We start from the raw sequence: 23965 nt of genomic DNA, 5'->3' as shown, positions 1-23965 counted from the left end.
TGAGCGCTATGTCACAGGCTCGATGGCACAGCTGTGACCAAAGTGACTAGAGGATAAGTGAGATTTTGAATTTCTACAGACACTTGTGGACACTGGACACTTTTGGATTGTGTGAGGCCCACTGAATATCTGAGCGCTATGTCACAGGCTCGATGGCACAGCTGTGACCAAAGTGACTAGAGAATAAGTGAGATTTTGAATTGCTGCAGACACTTGTGGACACTGGACACTTTTGGATTGTGTGAGGCCCACTGAATATCTGAGCGCTATGTCACAGGCTCGATGGCACAGCTGTGAGCAACGTGACAAGAGGATAAGTGAGATTTTGAATTTCTGCTCACACTAGTGGACAGTGGACACTTTTGGATTGTGTGAGGCCCACTGAATATCTGAGCGCTATGTCACAGGCTCGATGGCACAGCTGTGACCAAAGTGACTAGAGAATAAGTGAGATTTTGAATTGCTGCAGACACTTGTGGACACTGGACACTTTTGGATTGTGTGAGGCCCACTGAATATCTGAGCGCTATGTCACAGGCTCGATGGCACAGCTGTGAGCAACGTGACAAGAGGATAAGTGAGATTTTGAATTTCTGCTCACACTAGTGGACAGTGGACACTTTTGGATTGTGTGAGGCCCACTGAATATCTGAGCGCTATGTCACAGGCTCGATGGCACAGCTGTGACCAAAGTGACTAGAGGATAAGTGAGATTTTGAATTTCTGCAGACACTTGTGGACACTGGACACTTTTGGATTGTGTGAGGCACACTGAATATCTGAGCGCTATGTCACAGGCTCGATGGCACAGCTGTGACCAACGTGACAAGAGGATAAGTGAGATTTTGAATTTCTGCAGACACTTGTGGACACTGGACACTTTTGGATTGTGTGAGGCCCACTGAATATCTGAGCGCTATGTCACAGGCTCGATGGCACAGCTGTGACCAAAGTGACTAGAGGATAAGGGAGATTTTGAATTTCTGCAGACACTTGTGGACACTGGACACTTTTGGATTGTGTGAGGCCCACTGAATATCTGAGCGCTATGTCACAGGCTCGATGGCACAGCTGTGACCAAAGTGACTAGAGGATAAGTGAGATTTTGAATTTCTGCTCACACTAGTGGACACTGGACACTTTTGGATTGTGTGAGGCCCACTGAATATCTGAGCGCTATGTCACAGGCTCGATGGCCCAGCTGTGACCAAAGTGACTAGAGGATAAGTGAGATTTTGAATTTCTGCAGACACTTGTGGACACTGGACACTTTTGGATTGTGTGAGGCCCACTGAATATCTGAGCGCTATGTCACAGGCTTGATAGCACAGCTGTGGCCAAAGTGACTAGAGGATAAGTGAGATTTTGAATTTCTGCTCACACTAGTGGACACTGGACACTTTTGGATTGTGTGAGGCCCACTGAATATCTGAGTGCTATGTCACAGGCTTGATAGCACAGCTTTGGCCAAAGTGACTAGAGGATAAGTGAGATTTTGAATTTCTGCTCACACTAGTGGACACTGGACACTTTTGGATTGTGTGAGGCCCACTGAATATCTGAGCGCTATGTCACAGGCTCAGTGGCACAGCTGTGACCAAAGTGACTAGAGGATAAGTGAGATTTTGAATTTCTGCAGACACTTGTGGACACTGGACACTTTTGGATTGTGTGATGCCCACTGAATATCTGAGCGCTATGTCACTGGCTCGATGGCACAGCTGTGACCAAAGTGACTAGAGGATAAGTGAGATTTTGAATTTCTTCAGACACTTGTGGACACTGGACCCTTTTGGATTGTGTGAGGACCACTGAATATCTGAGCGCTATGTCACAGGCTCGATGGCACAGCTATGACCAAAGTGACTAGAGAATAAGTGAGATTTTAAATTTCTGCAGACACTTGTGGACACTGGACACTTTTGGATTGTGTGAGGCCCACTGAATATCTGAGCACTATGTCACAGGCTCGATGGCACAGCTGTGACCAAAGTGACTAGAGGATAAGTGAGATTTTGAATTTCTGCTCACACTAGTGGACACTGGACACTTTTGGATTGTGTGAGGCCCACTGAATATCTGAGCGCTATGTCACAGGCTCGATGGCACAGCTGTGACCAAAGTGACTAGAGGATAAGGGAGATTTTGAATTTCTGCAGACACTTGTGGACACTGGACACTTTTGGATTGTGTGAGGCCCACTGAATATCTGAGTGCTATGTCACAGGCTCGATGGCACAGCTGTGACCAAAGTGACTAGAGGATAAGTGAGATTTTGAATTGCTGCAGACACTTGTGGACACTGGACACTTTTGGATTGTGTGAGGCCCACTGAATATCTGAGCGCTATGTCACAGGCTCGATGGCACAGCTGTGACCAACGTGACAAGAGGATAAGTGAGATTTTGAATTTCTGCTCACACTAGTGGACAGTGGACACTTTTGGATTGTGTGAGGCCCACTGAATATCTGAGCGCTATGTCACAGGCTCGATGGCACAGCTGTGACCAAAGTGACTAGAGGATAAGTGAGATTTTGAATTTCTGCAGACACTTGTGGACACTGGACACTTTTGGATTGTGTGAGGCCCACTGAATATCTGAGCGCTATGTCACAGGCTCGATGGCACAGCTGTGACCAAAGTGACTAGAGGATAAGGGAGATTTTGAATTTCTGCAGACACTTGTGGACACTGGACACTTTTGGATTGTGTGAGGCCCACTGAATATCTGAGCGCTATGTCACAGGCTCGATGGCATAGCTGTGACCAAAGTGACTAGAGGATAAGTGAGATTTTGAATTTCTGCTCACACTAGTGGACACTGGACACTTTTGGATTTTGTGCGGCCCACTGAATATCTGAGCGCTATGTCACAGGCTCGATGGCACAGCTGTGACCAAAGTGACTAGAGGATAAGTGAGATTTTGAATTTCTACAGACACTTGTGGACACTGGACACTTTTGGATTGTGTGAGGCCCACTGAATATCTGAGCGCTATGTCACAGGCTCGATGGCACAGCTGTGACCAAAGTGACTAGAGAATAAGTGAGATTTTGAATTGCTGCAGACACTTGTGGACACTGGACACTTTTGGATTGTGTGAGGCCCACTGAATATCTGAGCGCTATGTCACAGGCTCGATGGCACAGCTGTGAGCAACGTGACAAGAGGATAAGTGAGATTTTGAATTTCTGCTCACACTAGTGAACAGTGGACACTTTTGGATTGTGTGAGGCCCACTGAATATCTGAGCGCTATGTCACAGGCTCGATGGCACAGCTGTGACCAAAGTGACTAGAGAATAAGTGAGATTTTGAATTGCTGCAGACACTTGTGGACACTGGACACTTTTGGATTGTGTGAGGCCCACTGAATATCTGAGCGCTATGTCACAGGCTCGATGGCACAGCTGTGAGCAACGTGACAAGAGGATAAGTGAGATTTTGAATTTCTGCTCACACTAGTGGACAGTGGACACTTTTGGATTGTGTGAGGCCCACTGAATATCTGAGCGCTATGTCACAGGCTCGATGGCACAGCTGTGACCAAAGTGACTAGAGGATAAGTGAGATTTTGAATTTCTGCAGACACTTGTGGACACTGGACACTTTTGGATTGTGTGAGGCACACTGAATATCTGAGCGCTATGTCACAGGCTCGATGGCACAGCTGTGACCAACGTGACAAGAGGATAAGTGAGATTTTGAATTTCTGCAGACACTTGTGGACACTGGACACTTTTGGATTGTGTGAGGCCCACTGAATATCTGAGCGCTATGTCACAGGCTCGATGGCACAGCTGTGACCAAAGTGACTAGAGGATAAGTGAGATTTTGAATTTCTGCTCACACTAGTGGACACTGGACACTTTTGGATTGTGTGAGGCCCACTGAATATCTGAGCGCTATGTCACAGGCTCGATGGCCCAGCTGTGACCAAAGTGACTAGAGGATAAGTGAGATTTTGAATTTCTGCAGACACTTGTGGACACTGGACACTTTTGGATTGTGTGAGGCCCACTGAATATCTGAGCGCTATGTCACAGGCTTGATAGCACAGCTGTGGCCAAAGTGACTAGAGGATAAGTGAGATTTTGAATTTCTGCTCACACTAGTGGACACTGGACACTTTTGGATTGTGTGAGGCCCACTGAATATCTGAGTGCTATGTCACAGGCTTGATAGCACAGCTTTGGCCAAAGTGACTAGAGGATAAGTGAGATTTTGAATTTCTGCTCACACTAGTGGACACTGGACACTTTTGGATTGTGTGAGGCCCACTGAATATCTGAGCGCTATGTCACAGGCTCAGTGGCACAGCTGTGACCAAAGTGACTAGAGGATAAGTGAGATTTTGAATTTCTGCAGACACTTGTGGACACTGGACACTTTTGGATTGTGTGATGCCCACTGAATATCTGAGCGCTATGTCACTGGCTCGATGGCACAGCTGTGACCAAAGTGACTAGAGGATAAGTGAGATTTTGAATTTCTTCAGACACTTGTGGACACTGGACCCTTTTGGATTGTGTGAGGACCACTGAATATCTGAGCGCTATGTCACAGGCTCGATGGCACAGCTATGACCAAAGTGACTAGAGAATAAGTGAGATTTTAAATTTCTGCAGACACTTGTGGACACTGGACACTTTTGGATTGTGTGAGGCCCACTGAATATCTGAGCACTATGTCACAGGCTCGATGGCACAGCTGTGACCAAAGTGACTAGAGGATAAGTGAGATTTTGAATTTCTGCTCACACTAGTGGACACTGGACACTTTTGGATTGTGTGAGGCCCACTGAATATCTGAGCGCTATGTCACAGGCTCGATGGCACAGCTGTGACCAAAGTGACTAGAGGATAAGTGAGATTTTGAATTTCTGCATACACTTGTGGACACTGGACACTTTTGGATTGTGTGAGGCCCACTGAATATCTGAGCGCTATGTCACAGGCTCGATGGCACAGCTGTGACCAAAGTGACTAGAGGATAAGTGAGATTTTGAATTTCTGCTCACACTTGTGGACACTGGACACTTTTGGATTGTGTGAGACCCACTGAATATCTGAGCGCTATGTCACAGGCTCGATGGCACAGCTGTGACCAAAGTGACTAGAGGATAAGTGAGATTTTGAATTTCTGCTCACACTTGTGGACACTGGACACTTTTGGATTGTGTGAGACCCACTGAATATCTGAGCGCTATGTCACAGGCTCGATGGCACAGCTGTGACCAAAGTGACTAGAGGATAAGTGAGATTTTGAATTTCTGCTCACACTAGTGGACACTGGACACTTTTGGATTGTGTGAGGCCCACTGAATATCTGAGTGCTATGTCACAGGCTTGATAGCACAGCTGTGACCAAAGTGACTAGAGGATAAGTGAGATTTTGAATTTCTGCAGACACTTGTGGACACTGGACACTTTTGGATTGTGTGATGCCCACTGAATATCTGAGCGCTATGTCACTGGCTCGATGGCACAGCTGTGACCAAAGTGACTAGAGGATAAGTGAGATTTTGAATTTCTTCAGACACTTGTGGACACTGGACCCTTTTGGATTGTGTGAGGCCCACTGAATATCTGAGCGCTATGTCACAGGCTCGATGGCACAGCTGTGACCAAAGTGACTAGAGGATAAGTGAGATTTTGAATTTCTGCTCACACTAGTGGACACTGGACACTTTTGGATAGTGTGTGGCCCACTGAATATCTGAGCGCTATGTCACAGGCTCGATGGCACAGCTGTGACCAAAGTGACTAGAGGATAAGTGAGATTTTGAATTTCTGCAGACGCTTGTGGACACTGGACACTTTTGGATTGTGTGAGGCCCACTGAATATCTGAGCGCTATGTCACAGGCTCGATGGCACAGCTGTGACCAAAGTGACTAGAGGATAAGTGAGATTTTGAATTTCTGCTCACACTAGTGGACACTGGACACTTTTGGATTGTGTGAGGCCCACTGAACATCTGAGCGCTATGTCACAGGCTCGATGGCACAGCTGTGACCAAAGTGACTAGAGGATAAGTGAGATTTTGAATTTCTGCAGACACTTGTGGACACTGGACACTTTTGGATTGTGTGAGGCCCACTGAATATCTGAGCGCTATGTCACAGGCTCGATGGCACAGCTGTGACCAAAGTGACTAGAGGATAAGGGAGATTTTGAATTTCTGCAGACACTTGTGGACACTGGACACTTTTGGATTGTGTGAGGCCCACTGAATATCTGAGCGCTATGTCACAGGCTCGATGGCATAGCTGTGACCAAAGTGACTAGAGGATAAGTGAGATTTTGAATTTCTGCTCACACTAGTGGACACTGGACACTTTTGGATTTTGTGCGGCCCACTGAATATCTGAGCGCTATGTCACAGGCTCGATGGCACAGCTGTGACCAAAGTGACTAGAGGATAAGTGAGATTTTGAATTTCTACAGACACTTGTGGACACTGGACACTTTTGGATTGTGTGAGGCCCACTGAATATCTGAGCGCTATGTCACAGGCTCGATGGCACAGCTGTGACCAAAGTGACTAGAGAATAAGTGAGATTTTGAATTGCTGCAGACACTTGTGGACACTGGACACTTTTGGATTGTGTGAGGCCCACTGAATATCTGAGCGCTATGTCACAGGCTCGATGGCACAGCTGTGAGCAACGTGACAAGAGGATAAGTGAGATTTTGAATTTCTGCTCACACTAGTGGACAGTGGACACTTTTGGATTGTGTGAGGCCCACTGAATATCTGAGCGCTATGTCACAGGCTCGATGGCACAGCTGTGACCAAAGTGACTAGAGAATAAGTGAGATTTTGAATTGCTGCAGACACTTGTGGACACTGGACACTTTTGGATTGTGTGAGGCCCACTGAATATCTGAGCGCTATGTCACAGGCTCGATGGCACAGCTGTGAGCAACGTGACAAGAGGATAAGTGAGATTTTGAATTTCTGCTCACACTAGTGGACAGTGGACACTTTTGGATTGTGTGAGGCCCACTGAATATCTGAGCGCTATGTCACAGGCTCGATGGCACAGCTGTGACCAAAGTGACTAGAGGATAAGTGAGATTTTGAATTTCTGCAGACACTTGTGGACACTGGACACTTTTGGATTGTGTGAGGCACACTGAATATCTGAGCGCTATGTCACAGGCTCGATGGCACAGCTGTGACCAACGTGACAAGAGGATAAGTGAGATTTTGAATTTCTGCAGACACTTGTGGACACTGGACACTTTTGGATTGTGTGAGGCCCACTGAATATCTGAGCGCTATGTCACAGGCTCGATGGCACAGCTGTGACCAAAGTGACTAGAGGATAAGGGAGATTTTGAATTTCTGCAGACACTTGTGGACACTGGACACTTTTGGATTGTGTGAGGCCCACTGAATATCTGAGCGCTATGTCACAGGCTCGATGGCACAGCTGTGACCAAAGTGACTAGAGGATAAGTGAGATTTTGAATTTCTGCTCACACTAGTGGACACTGGACACTTTTGGATTGTGTGAGGCCCACTGAATATCTGAGCGCTATGTCACAGGCTCGATGGCCCAGCTGTGACCAAAGTGACTAGAGGATAAGTGAGATTTTGAATTTCTGCAGACACTTGTGGACACTGGACACTTTTGGATTGTGTGAGGCCCACTGAATATCTGAGCGCTATGTCACAGGCTTGATAGCACAGCTGTGGCCAAAGTGACTAGAGGATAAGTGAGATTTTGAATTTCTGCTCACACTAGTGGACACTGGACACTTTTGGATTGTGTGAGGCCCACTGAATATCTGAGTGCTATGTCACAGGCTTGATAGCACAGCTTTGGCCAAAGTGACTAGAGGATAAGTGAGATTTTGAATTTCTGCTCACACTAGTGGACACTGGACACTTTTGGATTGTGTGAGGCCCACTGAATATCTGAGCGCTATGTCACAGGCTCAGTGGCACAGCTGTGACCAAAGTGACTAGAGGATAAGTGAGATTTTGAATTTCTGCAGACACTTGTGGACACTGGACACTTTTGGATTGTGTGATGCCCACTGAATATCTGAGCGCTATGTCACTGGCTCGATGGCACAGCTGTGACCAAAGTGACTAGAGGATAAGTGAGATTTTGAATTTCTTCAGACACTTGTGGACACTGGACCCTTTTGGATTGTGTGAGGACCACTGAATATCTGAGCGCTATGTCACAGGCTCGATGGCACAGCTATGACCAAAGTGACTAGAGAATAAGTGAGATTTTAAATTTCTGCAGACACTTGTGGACACTGGACACTTTTGGATTGTGTGAGGCCCACTGAATATCTGAGCACTATGTCACAGGCTCGATGGCACAGCTGTGACCAAAGTGACTAGAGGATAAGTGAGATTTTGAATTTCTGCTCACACTAGTGGACACTGGACACTTTTGGATTGTGTGAGGCCCACTGAATATCTGAGCGCTATGTCACAGGCTCGATGGCACAGCTGTGACCAAAGTGACTAGAGGATAAGGGAGATTTTGAATTTCTGCAGACACTTGTGGACACTGGACACTTTTGGATTGTGTGAGGCCCACTGAATATCTGAGTGCTATGTCACAGGCTCGATGGCACAGCTGTGACCAAAGTGACTAGAGGATAAGTGAGATTTTGAATTGCTGCAGACACTTGTGGACACTGGACACTTTTGGATTGTGTGAGGCCCACTGAATATCTGAGCGCTATGTCACAGGCTCGATGGCACAGCTGTGACCAACGTGACAAGAGGATAAGTGAGATTTTGAATTTCTGCTCACACTAGTGGACAGTGGACACTTTTGGATTGTGTGAGGCCCACTGAATATCTGAGCGCTATGTCACAGGCTCGATGGCACAGCTGTGACCAAAGTGACTAGAGGATAAGTGAGATTTTGAATTTCTGCAGACACTTGTGGACACTGGACACTTTTGGATTGTGTGAGGCCCACTGAATATCTGAGCGCTATGTCACAGGCTCGATGGCACAGCTGTGACCAAAGTGACTAGAGGATAAGGGAGATTTTGAATTTCTGCAGACACTTGTGGACACTGGACACTTTTGGATTGTGTGAGGCCCACTGAATATCTGAGCGCTATGTCACAGGCTCGATGGCATAGCTGTGACCAAAGTGACTAGAGGATAAGTGAGATTTTGAATTTCTGCTCACACTAGTGGACACTGGACACTTTTGGATTTTGTGCGGCCCACTGAATATCTGAGCGCTATGTCACAGGCTCGATGGCACAGCTGTGACCAAAGTGACTAGAGGATAAGTGAGATTTTGAATTTCTACAGACACTTGTGGACACTGGACACTTTTGGATTGTGTGAGGCCCACTGAATATCTGAGCGCTATGTCACAGGCTCGATGGCACAGCTGTGACCAAAGTGACTAGAGAATAAGTGAGATTTTGAATTGCTGCAGACACTTGTGGACACTGGACACTTTTGGATTGTGTGAGGCCCACTGAATATCTGAGCGCTATGTCACAGGCTCGATGGCACAGCTGTGAGCAACGTGACAAGAGGATAAGTGAGATTTTGAATTTCTGCTCACACTAGTGAACAGTGGACACTTTTGGATTGTGTGAGGCCCACTGAATATCTGAGCGCTATGTCACAGGCTCGATGGCACAGCTGTGACCAAAGTGACTAGAGAATAAGTGAGATTTTGAATTGCTGCAGACACTTGTGGACACTGGACACTTTTGGATTGTGTGAGGCCCACTGAATATCTGAGCGCTATGTCACAGGCTCGATGGCACAGCTGTGAGCAACGTGACAAGAGGATAAGTGAGATTTTGAATTTCTGCTCACACTAGTGGACAGTGGACACTTTTGGATTGTGTGAGGCCCACTGAATATCTGAGCGCTATGTCACAGGCTCGATGGCACAGCTGTGACCAAAGTGACTAGAGGATAAGTGAGATTTTGAATTTCTGCAGACACTTGTGGACACTGGACACTTTTGGATTGTGTGAGGCACACTGAATATCTGAGCGCTATGTCACAGGCTCGATGGCACAGCTGTGACCAACGTGACAAGAGGATAAGTGAGATTTTGAATTTCTGCAGACACTTGTGGACACTGGACACTTTTGGATTGTGTGAGGCCCACTGAATATCTGAGCGCTATGTCACAGGCTCGATGGCACAGCTGTGACCAAAGTGACTAGAGGATAAGTGAGATTTTGAATTTCTGCTCACACTAGTGGACACTGGACACTTTTGGATTGTGTGAGGCCCACTGAATATCTGAGCGCTATGTCACAGGCTCGATGGCCCAGCTGTGACCAAAGTGACTAGAGGATAAGTGAGATTTTGAATTTCTGCAGACACTTGTGGACACTGGACACTTTTGGATTGTGTGAGGCCCACTGAATATCTGAGCGCTATGTCACAGGCTTGATAGCACAGCTGTGGCCAAAGTGACTAGAGGATAAGTGAGATTTTGAATTTCTGCTCACACTAGTGGACACTGGACACTTTTGGATTGTGTGAGGCCCACTGAATATCTGAGTGCTATGTCACAGGCTTGATAGCACAGCTTTGGCCAAAGTGACTAGAGGATAAGTGAGATTTTGAATTTCTGCTCACACTAGTGGACACTGGACACTTTTGGATTGTGTGAGGCCCACTGAATATCTGAGCGCTATGTCACAGGCTCAGTGGCACAGCTGTGACCAAAGTGACTAGAGGATAAGTGAGATTTTGAATTTCTGCAGACACTTGTGGACACTGGACACTTTTGGATTGTGTGATGCCCACTGAATATCTGAGCGCTATGTCACTGGCTCGATGGCACAGCTGTGACCAAAGTGACTAGAGGATAAGTGAGATTTTGAATTTCTTCAGACACTTGTGGACACTGGACCCTTTTGGATTGTGTGAGGACCACTGAATATCTGAGCGCTATGTCACAGGCTCGATGGCACAGCTATGACCAAAGTGACTAGAGAATAAGTGAGATTTTAAATTTCTGCAGACACTTGTGGACACTGGACACTTTTGGATTGTGTGAGGCCCACTGAATATCTGAGCACTATGTCACAGGCTCGATGGCACAGCTGTGACCAAAGTGACTAGAGGATAAGTGAGATTTTGAATTTCTGCTCACACTAGTGGACACTGGACACTTTTGGATTGTGTGAGGCCCACTGAATATCTGAGCGCTATGTCACAGGCTCGATGGCACAGCTGTGACCAAAGTGACTAGAGGATAAGTGAGATTTTGAATTTCTGCATACACTTGTGGACACTGGACACTTTTGGATTGTGTGAGGCCCACTGAATATCTGAGCGCTATGTCACAGGCTCGATGGCACAGCTGTGACCAAAGTGACTAGAGGATAAGTGAGATTTTGAATTTCTGCAGACACTTGTGGACACTGGACACTTTTGGATTGTGTGAGACCCACTGAATATCTGAGCGCTATGTCACAGGCTCGATGGCACAGCTGTAACCAAAGTGACTAGAGGATAAGTGAGATTTTGAATTTCTGCTCACACTAGTGGACACTGGACACTTTTGGATTGTGTGAGGCCCACTGAATATCTGAGCGCTATGTCACAGGCTCGATGGCACAGCTGTGACCAAAGTGTCTAGAGGATAAGTGAGATTTTGAATTTCTGCAGACACTTGTGGACACTGGACACTTTTAGATTGTGTGAGGCCCACTGAATATCTGAGCGCTATGTCACAGGCTCGATGGCACAGCTGTGACCAAAGTGACTAGAGGATAAGTGAGATTTTGAATTTCTGCTCACACTAGTGGACACTGGACACTTTTGGATAGTGTGTGGCCCACTGAATATCTGAGCGCTATGTCACAGGCTCGATGGCACAGCTGTGACCAAAGTGACTAGAGGATAAGTGAGATTTTGAATTTCTGCAGACGCTTGTGGACACTGGACACTTTTGGATTGTGTGAGGCCCACTGAATATCTGAGCGCTATGTCACAGGCTCGATGGCACAGCTGTGACCAAAGTGACTAGAGGATAAGTGAGATTTTGAATTTCTGCTCACACTAGTGGACACTGGACACTTTTGGATTGTGTGAGGCCCACTGAACATCTGAGCGCTATGTCACAGGCTCGATGGCACAGCTGTGACCAAAGTGACTAGAGGATAAGTGAGATTTTGAATTTCTGCAGACACTTGTGGACACTGGACACTTTTGGATTGTGTGAGGCCCACTGAATATCTGAGCGCTATGTCACAGGCTCGATGGCACAGCTGTGACCAAAGTGACTAGAGGATAAGGGAGATTTTGAATTTCTGCAGACACTTGTGGACACTGGACACTTTTGGATTGTGTGAGGCCCACTGAATATCTGAGTGCTATGTCACAGGCTCGATGGCACAGCTGTGACCAAAGTGACTAGAGGATAAGTGAGATTTTGAATTGCTGCAGACACTTGTGGACACTGGACACTTTTGGATTGTGTGAGGCCCACTGAATATCTGAGCGCTATGTCACAGGCTCGATGGCACAGCTGTGACCAACGTGACAAGAGGATAAGTGAGATTTTGAATTTCTGCTCACACTAGTGGACAGTGGACACTTTTGGATTGTGTGAGGCCCACTGAATATCTGAGCGCTATGTCACAGGCTCGATGGCACAGCTGTGACCAAAGTGACTAGAGGATAAGTGAGATTTTGAATTTCTGCAGACACTTGTGGACACTGGACACTTTTGGATTGTGTGAGGCCCACTGAATATCTGAGCGCTATGTCACAGGCTCGATGGCACAGCTGTGACCAAAGTGACTAGAGGATAAGGGAGATTTTGAATTTCTGCAGACACTTGTGGACACTGGACACTTTTGGATTGTGTGAGGCCCACTGAATATCTGAGCGCTATGTCACAGGCTCGATGGCATAGCTGTGACCAAAGTGACTAGAGGATAAGTGAGATTTTGAATTTCTGCTCACACTAGTGGACACTGGACACTTTTGGATTGTGTGAGGCCCACTGAATATCTGAGCGCTATGTCACAGGCTCGATGGCACAGCTGTGACCAAAGTGACTAGAGGATAAGTGAGATTTTGAATTTCTGCAGACACTTGTGGACACTGGACACTTTTGGATTGTGTGAGGCCCACTGAATATCTGAGCGCTATGTCACAGGCTTGATAGCACTGCTGTGGCCAAAGTGACTAGAGGATAAGTGAGATTTTGAATTTCTGCTCACACTAGTGGACACTGGACACTTTTGGATTGTGTGAGGCCCACTGAATATCTGAGCGCTATGTCACAGGCTCGATGGCACAGGTGTGACCAAAGTGACTAGAGGATAAGTGAGATTTTGAATTTCTGCTCACACTAGTGGACACTGGACACTTTTGGATTGTGTGAGGCCCACTGAATATCTGAGCGCTATGTCACAGGCTCGATGGCACAGCTGTGACCAAAGTGACTAGAGGATATGTGAGATTTTGAATTTCTGCTCACACTAGTGGACACTGGACACTTTTGGATTGTGTGAGGCCCACTGAATATCTGAGCGCTATGTCACAGGCTTGATAGCACAGCTTTGGCCAAAGTGACTAGAGGATAAGTGAGATTTTGAATTTCTGCTCACACTAGTGGACACTGGACACTTTTGGATTGTGTGAGGCCCACTGAATATCTGAGCGCTATGTCACAGGCTCAATGGCACAGCTGTGACCAAAGTGACTAGAGGATAAGTGAGATTTTGAATTTCTGCAGACACTTGTGGACACTGGACACTTTTGGATTGTGTGATGCCCACTGAATATCTGAGCGCTGTCACTGGCTCGATGGCACAGCTGTGACCAAAGTGACTAGAGGATAAGTGAGATTTTGAATTTCTGCAGACACTTGTGGACACTGGACCCTTTTGGATTGTGTGAGGACCACTGAATATCTGAGCGCTATGTCACAGGCTCGATGGCACAGCTATGACCAAAGTGACTAGAGGATAAGTGAGATTTTAAATTTCTGCAGACACTTGTGGACACTGGACACTTTTGGATTGTGTGAGGCCCACTGAATATCTGAGCACTATGTCACAGGCTCGATGGAACAGCTGTGACCAAAGTGACTAGAGGATAAGTGAGATTTTGAATTTCTGCTCACACTAGTGGACACTGGACACTTTTGGATTGTGTGAGGCCCACTGAATATCTGAGCGCTATGTCACAGGCTTGATGGCACAGCTGTGACCAAAGTGACTAGAGGATAAGTGAGATTTTGAATTTCTGCATACACTTGTGGACACTGGACACTTTTGGATTGTGTGAGGCCCACTGAATATCTGAGCGCTATGTCACAGGCTCGATGGCACAGCTGTGACCAAAGTGACTAGAGGATAAGTGAGATTTTGAATTTCTGCAGACACTTGTGGACACTGGACACTTTTAGATTGTGTGAGGCCCACTGAATATCTGAGCGCTATGTCACAGGCTCGATGGCACAGCTGTGACCAAAGTGACTAGAGGATAAGTGAGATTTTGAATTTCTGCTCACACTAGTGGACACTGGACACTTTTGGATAGTGTGTGGCCCACTGAATATCTGAGCGCTATGTCACAGGCTCAAAGGCACAGCTGTGACCAAAGTGACAAGAGGATAAGTGAGATTTTGAATTTCTGCAGACACTTGTGGACACTGGACACTTTTGGATTGTGTGAGGCCCACTGAATATCTGAGCGCTATGTCACAGGCTCGATGGCACAGCTGTGACCAAAGTGACTAGAGGATAAGGGAGATTTTGAATTTCTGCAGACACTTGTGGACACTGGACACTTTTGGATTGTGTGAGGCCCACTGAATATCTGAGCACTATGTCACAGGCTCGATGGCACAGCTGTGACCAAAGTGACTAGAGAATAAGTGAGATTTTGAATTTCTGCTCACACTAGTGGACACTGGACACTTTTGGATTGTGTGAGGCCCACTGAATATCTGAGCGCTATGTCACAGGCTCGATGGCACAGCTGTGACCAAGGTGACTAGAGGATAAGTGAGATTTTGAATTTCTGCAGACACTTGTGGACACTGGACACTTTTGGATTGTGTGAGGCCCACTGAATATCTGAGCGCTATGTCACAGGCTCGATGGCACAGCTGTGACCAAAGTGACTAGAGGATAAGTGAGATTTTGAATTTCTGCAGACACTTGTGGACACTGGACACTTTTGGATTGTGTGAGGCCCACTGAATATCTGAGCGCTATGTCACAGGCTCGATGGCACAGCTGTGACCAAAGTGAATAGAGGATAAGTGAGATTTTGAATTTCTGCAGACACTTGTGGACACTGGACACTTTTGGATTGTGTGAGGCCCACTGAATATCTGAGCGCTATGTCACAGGCTCGATGGCACAGCTGTGACCAAAGTGACTAGAGGATAAGTGAGATTTTGAATTTCTGCTCACACTAGTGGACACTGGACACTTTTGTATTGTGTGAGGCCCACTGAATATCTGAGCGCTATGTCACAGGCTCGATGGCACAGCTGTGACCAAAGTGACTAGAGGATAAGTGAGATTTTGAATTTCTGCAGACACTTGTGGACACTGGACACTTTTGGATTGTGTGAGGCCCACTGAATATCTGAGCGCTATGTCACAGGCTCGATGGCACAGCTGTGACCAAAGTGACTAGAGGATAAGGGAGATTTTGAATTTCTGCAGACACTTGTGGACACTGGACACTTTTGGATTGTGTGAGGCCCACTGAATATCACAGCGCTATGTCACAGGCAGAAATTGGCTAGTGTATCACAAACTACAAGGTGTATGTAGAATTGGGCAGAGTAGGAATCTCCCTAGAGTGCAGGTCTGTAAGAATGGAACATGCCCTCGACTTATTCTCACAGAGTGACACAGATAGCTTCACTGTGGCTGTGATAACAGCCGTTACACGGTACTGTGTGAGGAGCGTACACCGCTGTATCGTGTGAAAACATGCACGCTCTTTACCTCAGCAGGACAAAAAAAATAAATTGTTATTGCTTTTAAAAAAGCAGTTTGCAGCTCAGTACCTCAGCAGGACAAAAAAAAAAATTGGGATTGCTTTTAAAAAAACAGTTTGCAGAGCAGTGGGTAAACAGCAATGCAGCTGTCAGGAAGCCTTAGAAGGCAGCCCAACAACCAACACCACTGATACACCACAATATAGCCTCCCCTTGCACCGCACACACCTTGACTGGTGTGTTGTACAGGCACAATCGCTAGCAGCAGAAGCAGTTTTTTTTTCTTCTTCCCTGCCTAACACTCTCCCTACAGAATCAGCAGCAACCTCTCCCTATGCTAAGATCGGCAGAAGTAAGATGGCGGTCGGCGTGCACGCCCTTTTATACCCCCTGTGACGCCCACCAAAGCAAGCCAATCACTTGCATGCCCTTCTGAAAGATGGTGGTGACTAGTGTTGAGCATTCCGATACCGCAAGTATCGGGTATCGGCCGATACTTGCTGTATCGGAATTCCGATACCGACTTCCGATATTTTTTCAATATCGGAAGTCGGCATCGGAATCGGAAGTTCAAAGTTGATTGACAGCCTGACGTCATCATGATGCGCGGTGTGTGCGCATCATGATGCGCCGTCATTTCGGGCCTTCCGGGGGTCTCTGCCGGCCTGCCGGGGGGCTGTGCCGGCCTGCCGGGGGGCTGTGTGGACTGCGCGGGGTCTGTACCGGCCTGCCGGGGGGCTGTGCCGGCCTGCCGGTGGTCTGTGCACCCTGTGGGGGTCTGTACCGGCCTGCCGGGGGGCTGTGCCGGCCTGCCGGGGGGCTGTGCTGATGTCCGGGGGTCTGTGCAAGCATCGTCCGATGGGACTACAAGTCCCATCTGGCGATGCCTGCTACCATGACAGTGATTGACACATTAGCCAATGATGGGACAGTAGTAGTCCCATCATCCGGCTAATGTGTTAAATGTTAAAAAAAAAAAAAAAATACTACATACATACTACATACATACTACATGCTACATACATACTACATACATACTACATACATACTACATATATACTACATACATACTACATACATAACACATATATACTACATACATACTACATACATACTACATACATACTACATATATAATACATGCATGCTACATACATACTACATGCTACATACATACTACATACATACTACATGCATGCTACATACATACTACATGCTACATACATACTACATATATACTACATGCATGCTACATACATACTACATGCTACATACATACTACATATATACTACATACATACTACATACATACTACATGCATGCTACATACATACTACATGCTACATACATACTACATATATACTACATGCATGCTACATACATACTACATGCTACATACATACTACATATATACTACATACATACTACATACATACTACATGCATGCTACATACATACTACATGCTACATACATACTACATATATACTACATGCATGCTACATACATACTACATGCTACATACATACTACATATATACTACATGCATGCTACATACATACTACATGCTACATACATACTACATATATACTACATACATACTACATACATACTACATGCATGCTACATACATACTACATGCTACATACATACTACATATATACTACATGCATGCTACATACATACTACATGCTACATACATACTACATATATACTACATGCATGCTACATACATACTACATGCTACATGCATGCTACATACATACTACATGCTACATACATACCACATATATACTACATACATACTACATACAATACATTCATACAATACATACATAGACATACAGTACATATAACATAGAGTAACATACTTACCAATACTTGTCACATTGTTCCCCGAAGCCATTGTCTTTTACGGAATAAATATTAACATAACAAACCACAAAAATACTCACCCACGATCCGAAGCAGTCCACGAGTGTGTCCCACGACGATCTTGGGTAGAGAACTGCAGCATCAGCTGTTGCTGCCGTTCTCTACGGGCTGCAGGAATCCAATGACGGAAGGTAGGTATCCTTCCGCACTGTATTCCTCCGCCACTTAAAAAAAAAAAAGTCCCTAGTCTCACTTTATGCCATTGCTGTGTGGGAAATTCCCACGCAGCAATGGCATAAAGTGAGACTAGGGACTTTTTTTTTTTTAAGTGGCGGAGGAATACAGTGCGGAAGGATACCTACCTTCCGTCATTGGATTCCTGCAGCCCGTAGAGAACGGCAGCAACAGCTGATGCTGCAGTTCTCTACCCAAGATCGTCGTGGGACACACTCGTGGACTGCTTCGGATCGTGGGTGAGTATTTATGTGGTTTGTTATGTTAATATTTATTCCGTAAAAGACAATGGCTTCGGGGAACAATGTGACAAGTATTGGTAAGTATGTTACTCTATGTTATATGTACTGTATGTCTATGTATGTATTGTATGAATGTATTGTATGTAGTATGTATGTAGTATATATGTGGTATGTATGTAGCATGTAGTATGTATGTAGTATGTATGTAGCATGCATGTAGCATGCAGTATGTATGTAGCATGCATGTAGTATATATGTAGTATGTATGTAGCATGTAGTATGTATGTAGCATGCATGTAGTATATATGTAGTATGTATGTAGCATGTAGTATGTATGTAGCATGCATGTAGTATGTATGTAGTATGTATGTAGTATATATGTAGTATGTATGTAGCATGTAGTATGTATGTAGCATGCATGTAGTATATATGTAGTATGTATGTAGCATGTAGTATGTATGTAGCATGCATGTAGTATGTATGTAGTATGTATGTAGTATATATGTAGTATGTATGTAGCATGTAGTATGTATGTAGCATGCATGTAGTATATATGTAGTATGTATGTAGCATGTAGTATGTATGTAGCATGCATGTAGTATGTATGTAGTATGTATGTAGTATATATGTAGTATGTATGTAGCATGTAGTATGCATGTAGCATGCATGTAGTATATATGTAGTATGTATGTAGCATGTAGTATGTATGTAGTATGTATGTGGTATGTATGTAGTATATATGTAGTATGTATGTAGCATGTAGTATGTATGTAGCATGCATGTAGTATATATGTAGTATGTATGTAGCATGTAGTATGTATGTAGCATATATGTAGTATGTATGTAGTATGTATGTAGCATGCATGTAGTATATATGTAGTATGTATGTAGCATATATGTAGTATGTATGCAGCATGTAGTATATATGTAGTATGCATGTTGCATGCATGTAGTATGTATGTAGTATGTATGTAGCATGCATGTAGTATATATGTAGTATGTATGTAGCATATATGTAGTATGTATGCAGCATGTAGTATATATGTAGTATGCATGTTGCATGCATGTAGTATATATGTAGTATGCATGTTGCATGCATGTAGTATGTATGTAGTATGTATGTTGCATGTAGTATATATGTAGTATGAATGTAGCATGTATGTAGTATGTAGTATGAATGTAGCATGTATGTAGTATGCATGTTGTATGTATGTAGCATGTAATTTTTTTTTTTTTTTTTTTTTTTTTTTTACATTCAACACATTAGCCGGATGATGGGACTACTACTGTCCCATCATTGGCTAATGTGTCAATCACTGTCATGGTAGCAGGCATCGCCCGATGGGACTTGTAGTCCCATCGGACGATGCCTGCACAGACCCCCGAAGCCTGCACAGCCCCCCGGCAGGCCGGCACAGCCCCCCGGAGCCTGCACAGCCCCCCGGCAGGCCAGCACAGCCCACCGGAGCCTGCACAGCCCCCCTGGCAGGCCGGCACAGCCCCCCGGCAGGCCGGCACAGGCCACCGGAGCCTGCACAGACCCCCTGGCAGGCCGGCACAGCCCCCCGAAAGGCCCGTACAGACCCCAGAGAGGCTGTACAAGGGAAAAACAGGATTTTTCTTATTCCGATACCGGAAGTCCCATAGACTTGAATGGGACTTCCGGTATCGGAATCGGCGATACCGATCCTTTTTTTTAAGATCGGCCGATCCATTCCGATCCGATACTTTGAAGTATCGGACGGTATCGCTCAACTCTAGTGGTGACCCCTGCCTATGTCATCACGTTGCCCACAGTGTCCGTGGATCCTGATTGGCTGAAAAAGAGCACAAAACAAACTTTTGAAACGCGACTTTGGCGCATAAGTCGCCGACCTCGTGGCCGACCTCATCCTAGGGTCGGGTTTCGTTTCATGAAACCCGACTTTGCCAAAAGTCAGCGACTTTTGAAATTTTTCGACCCGTTTCGCTCAACTCTAGTTAAGAGTCATAGCTGGACCTTAACTTATCTCTGGCTGTTTCTGGAAGATACAAACGCCAGCTATTTAATATAGCTGCCATCATCTCTGCCTAGAGGAAGCTCCCGAGGCCTCTTTACATGAGATCACCCCCATAATCATATCACATGTTCATAATATTGATTTAAAGACTTAAAGGGGTTGTACACTACTTGGATAATCTCTTCTCAATCAGCATATTTGCACTAGTAAAATGAGAACACTTAGGCCTGTTTCACACTTCAGTCTTTTGGAATCAGTCAAAATCCGTCAAAGTGTTTTAAAAACAGATCCGTTGCAGATTGCAAAAAACTCATGCACCGAATCCATTTTTTTGACGGATCCGTCGCAGCAGCTAGTGTATGAAATTTAAAGGAACAGAAGTCTAGAGAGAGTGAGAGAGAGAGAGAGAGAGAGAGAGAGAAAGAATTTTCTGTGCCAGAACGGGTTTTGGGGTTAAATTAAATGAATGGAAATTCTTCTGGGCGTGCTCAGTTTAAAAGAACGAAATCCGTCAATGGATTCCATCGTGTAACGGACGGGGACAGATCCATCGCCCATAGGCATCCATTCTACCAGAAAACGGACGGCGATGGATCCGTCACCGTCCGTCTATTCGACGCAGACAAAAAACGTTCCTATGGACGTTTTTTTTCCAGTCAACAGACAGCAATTTCATGACGGATCCGTCACATGATGGACGAAACAGAAGGCCATCCATCACAATCCGTCGCTAATACAAGTCTATAGAAAAAAAACGGATCCACCAGGCAAATCCGTCGGATCTGTTTTTTTCTGCTAACGGTGGATTTTGACTGACGCCAGAAAACTGAAGTGTGAAACAAGACTTAAACTCACCTCTTGTGCCGGAGCCATTAGCAGTGGTGTTGGCACTCACTTTTCCAGTGCTTGCATGAGATTGTTATGTTACGTGAACCCTATGTCCAGCCAGCGCTGACTTCATTCTCTCTACTTTTGGACAGTTCAGACATCAAGAGGAAGTTACCAGCCCTCCACAGCTCTGATGTCTAATCCATCTGAAAGTGGGGAGAGTGAAGCTACTGCTGATTTTGGTAGCAGGGCTCATGCTACTTAACAATCTCATTTAGTGCCTGGAAGAGCAAGTGCCATCTCCACTGGAACGGCACCGTGGCACTGCAAGAGAGTATTAGTGATGGTATTTTACTGGTGCAAACATGCTGATTGATATATAGTTGTCTGAGTAGTGAACAACCCCTTTAATTGAGGGATTTTGAGTAGACCTTTCTCACAATAAGAGGTTTAAATGATTGAATGATTAATGGCAGTCTGTCAGCTGATCCCTTTTAAGCGCATCATGCTATTTGAGAAAAAAAAGTATTTACGATATTAGGAAATAAATGAAAAAAAAAAACAATGTTTACCAGAAATGGAAATATTCTGCATTCTATAATGAGTTATTCAGCTGAGTGGAAATGTATGCTCTCATTTATCTAATGTATGGCTAAAAAAAGGTTGAGCCTCATTGGGAATACTCACAGGAAATATAGTATACTATGTATTGAAACAAAATCGCCTCCTATAATCACTTTATCTCACTCATCTCCCAATATAAAAAAACACACTATTTATTGTATTAAGATAAGTCATGAAAAGGGTTTAGATGCAAAAATGCTGATGGCTTGAGTGGTTTAAAATGTTTTCTGGTAAATCTAATCCTAGTATATCCCAGCTTTCTCTCATGCGCATTCATGCGAATAGTATTAGAAACCAAGATACGTGTATTTATTGTACAGCTTCAACAGACAGTCAAATGCATCACATTTTCAATACCAAATGACTTCTGACATTCAATTTAGGGCCCAAAATAGCTTGTAGTGTAACTATCCAAAAGTAATAGCGATGAAGCAGCAGGATAGGCAGCTTGATGCAATGGATTTACAGAGCTATTTTAAATGAAAGAAAGCTAGAAAAGTGTCTCATAATATGGATAAATATTCGAGATGTTTCTTTGCAGATATATAAATATATCTGGATTTCTTACTGCAAATTTATGTATTGAACTTTTTTTTATAAAGAAGGGCATATTAATAAACTCTCATCGGACAATGCACATTTCACAGTACTAGTATCTAAGTCACAAGTAAAAGTTTGTTCATATGATTGGTATGAAGGTTATAAAAAATTGTCCTATTCTGCTTCTCCCCTTGTTCCTGCAAAGCATTGTCATTTACAGGAAAGACCAATCATAGTGAGGTTAGAGTTGAGCGAAACGGGTTGGCCAAATTCAGAATCCGCCGACTTTCGCTAAAGTCGGGTTTCACCGATCGAAACCTGACCATAGCGTGAGGTGGGCCATGAGGTTGCCGAATTGAGCGCCAAAGTCACGTTTCCCACAATCCTTCCAGCACCTATTTTCAGCCAATCATGAAGGACGCACACGCGATTACGTCGGCAGCGGCCCCCACCATGTTAGAGAAGGGCATGCAAGAGATTGGCTGACTTTGTGTAGCGTCGCAGTGCCAATAAAAAGCCGTTACTGCCGACCACCATCTTACTTATGCCGATCTTAGCATAGGGAGAGGTTGCTGCTGATCATTCTCAGTAGGGAGAGTCTTTAGGCAGGGAAAAAGAAAAAAAATTGTTTGTGCTGATAGCGAATGTCACAGGAAAACAGAACTGTGTAGTGTGCAGTGACAGGGGAGGCTATATTTGTGCAGCAGCTCTGTTGGTTATTAGGCTGCCTTATAAGGCTCCCTGATAGCTGCATTGCTGTTTGCACACTGCTGTGCAGACTGCTTTTTTAAAAGCAAAAATATTTTTATTCATTTTTTCTGCAGTTACCAATCCTTCATTTTTTCACACTTTTTTGTGCAGCTGCTCTGTTGGTGATTAGGCTGCCTTATAAGGCTACCTGATAGCTGCATGGCTGTTTGCACACTGCTGTGCAGACTGCTTTTTTAAAAGCAAAAATCCTTTTATTCCTTTTTTTCTACACAGTAGATACTGAGCGTAAGTTTTTTTCACACACCGCATAGAGGTGTACGCTCCTCACACACTACCATGTACCGGCTGGTATCACGGACAAATAAATGCTACAGTATATGTGTGTAAAATCGTAAAAAAATACACGGAGATTAACATTTTTCCATACATACACCGTATAGAGGTGTCCGATTATCAAACAGTATCTGATATTTGGTGTTCTTATAACGGTCACATCTACACAGAGTCAGCGTGTGTGTGTGACACTCCATAAATACATATACGAATATTTCCATTTCTTTATTCACCGTATTGAGCAGTCGGATTGTCAAACAGTATCGGATATCTGGTGTTCTTATTACTGTCACATCTAAACAGAGTCAGCGTGTGTGTGGGACACTCCATAAATACATATCCGGATATTTCCATTTCTCTATACACCGTATTGAGCAGTCCGATTGTCAAACAGTATCGGATATCTGATGTTCTTATTATTGTCACATCTACACAGAGTCAGCGTGTGTGTGCGACACTCAATAAATACGTATATGGACATTTCCATTTCTTTATACACCGTATTGAGCAATCCGATTGCCAAACAGTATCGGATATCTGATGTTCTTATTACTGTCACATCTACACAGAGTCAGTGTATGTGTGTGTGACACTCCATAAATAAATATACGGACATTTCCAT

This window comes from Dendrobates tinctorius, unplaced genomic scaffold (assembly GCF_039654945.1).
Source record: "Dendrobates tinctorius isolate UK_male_01 unplaced genomic scaffold, ASM3965494v1 ptg000030l, whole genome shotgun sequence".
NCBI lineage: Eukaryota > Metazoa > Chordata > Amphibia > Anura > Dendrobatidae > Dendrobates > Dendrobates tinctorius.
Note: the sequence above shows the minus strand (reverse complement) of the source record.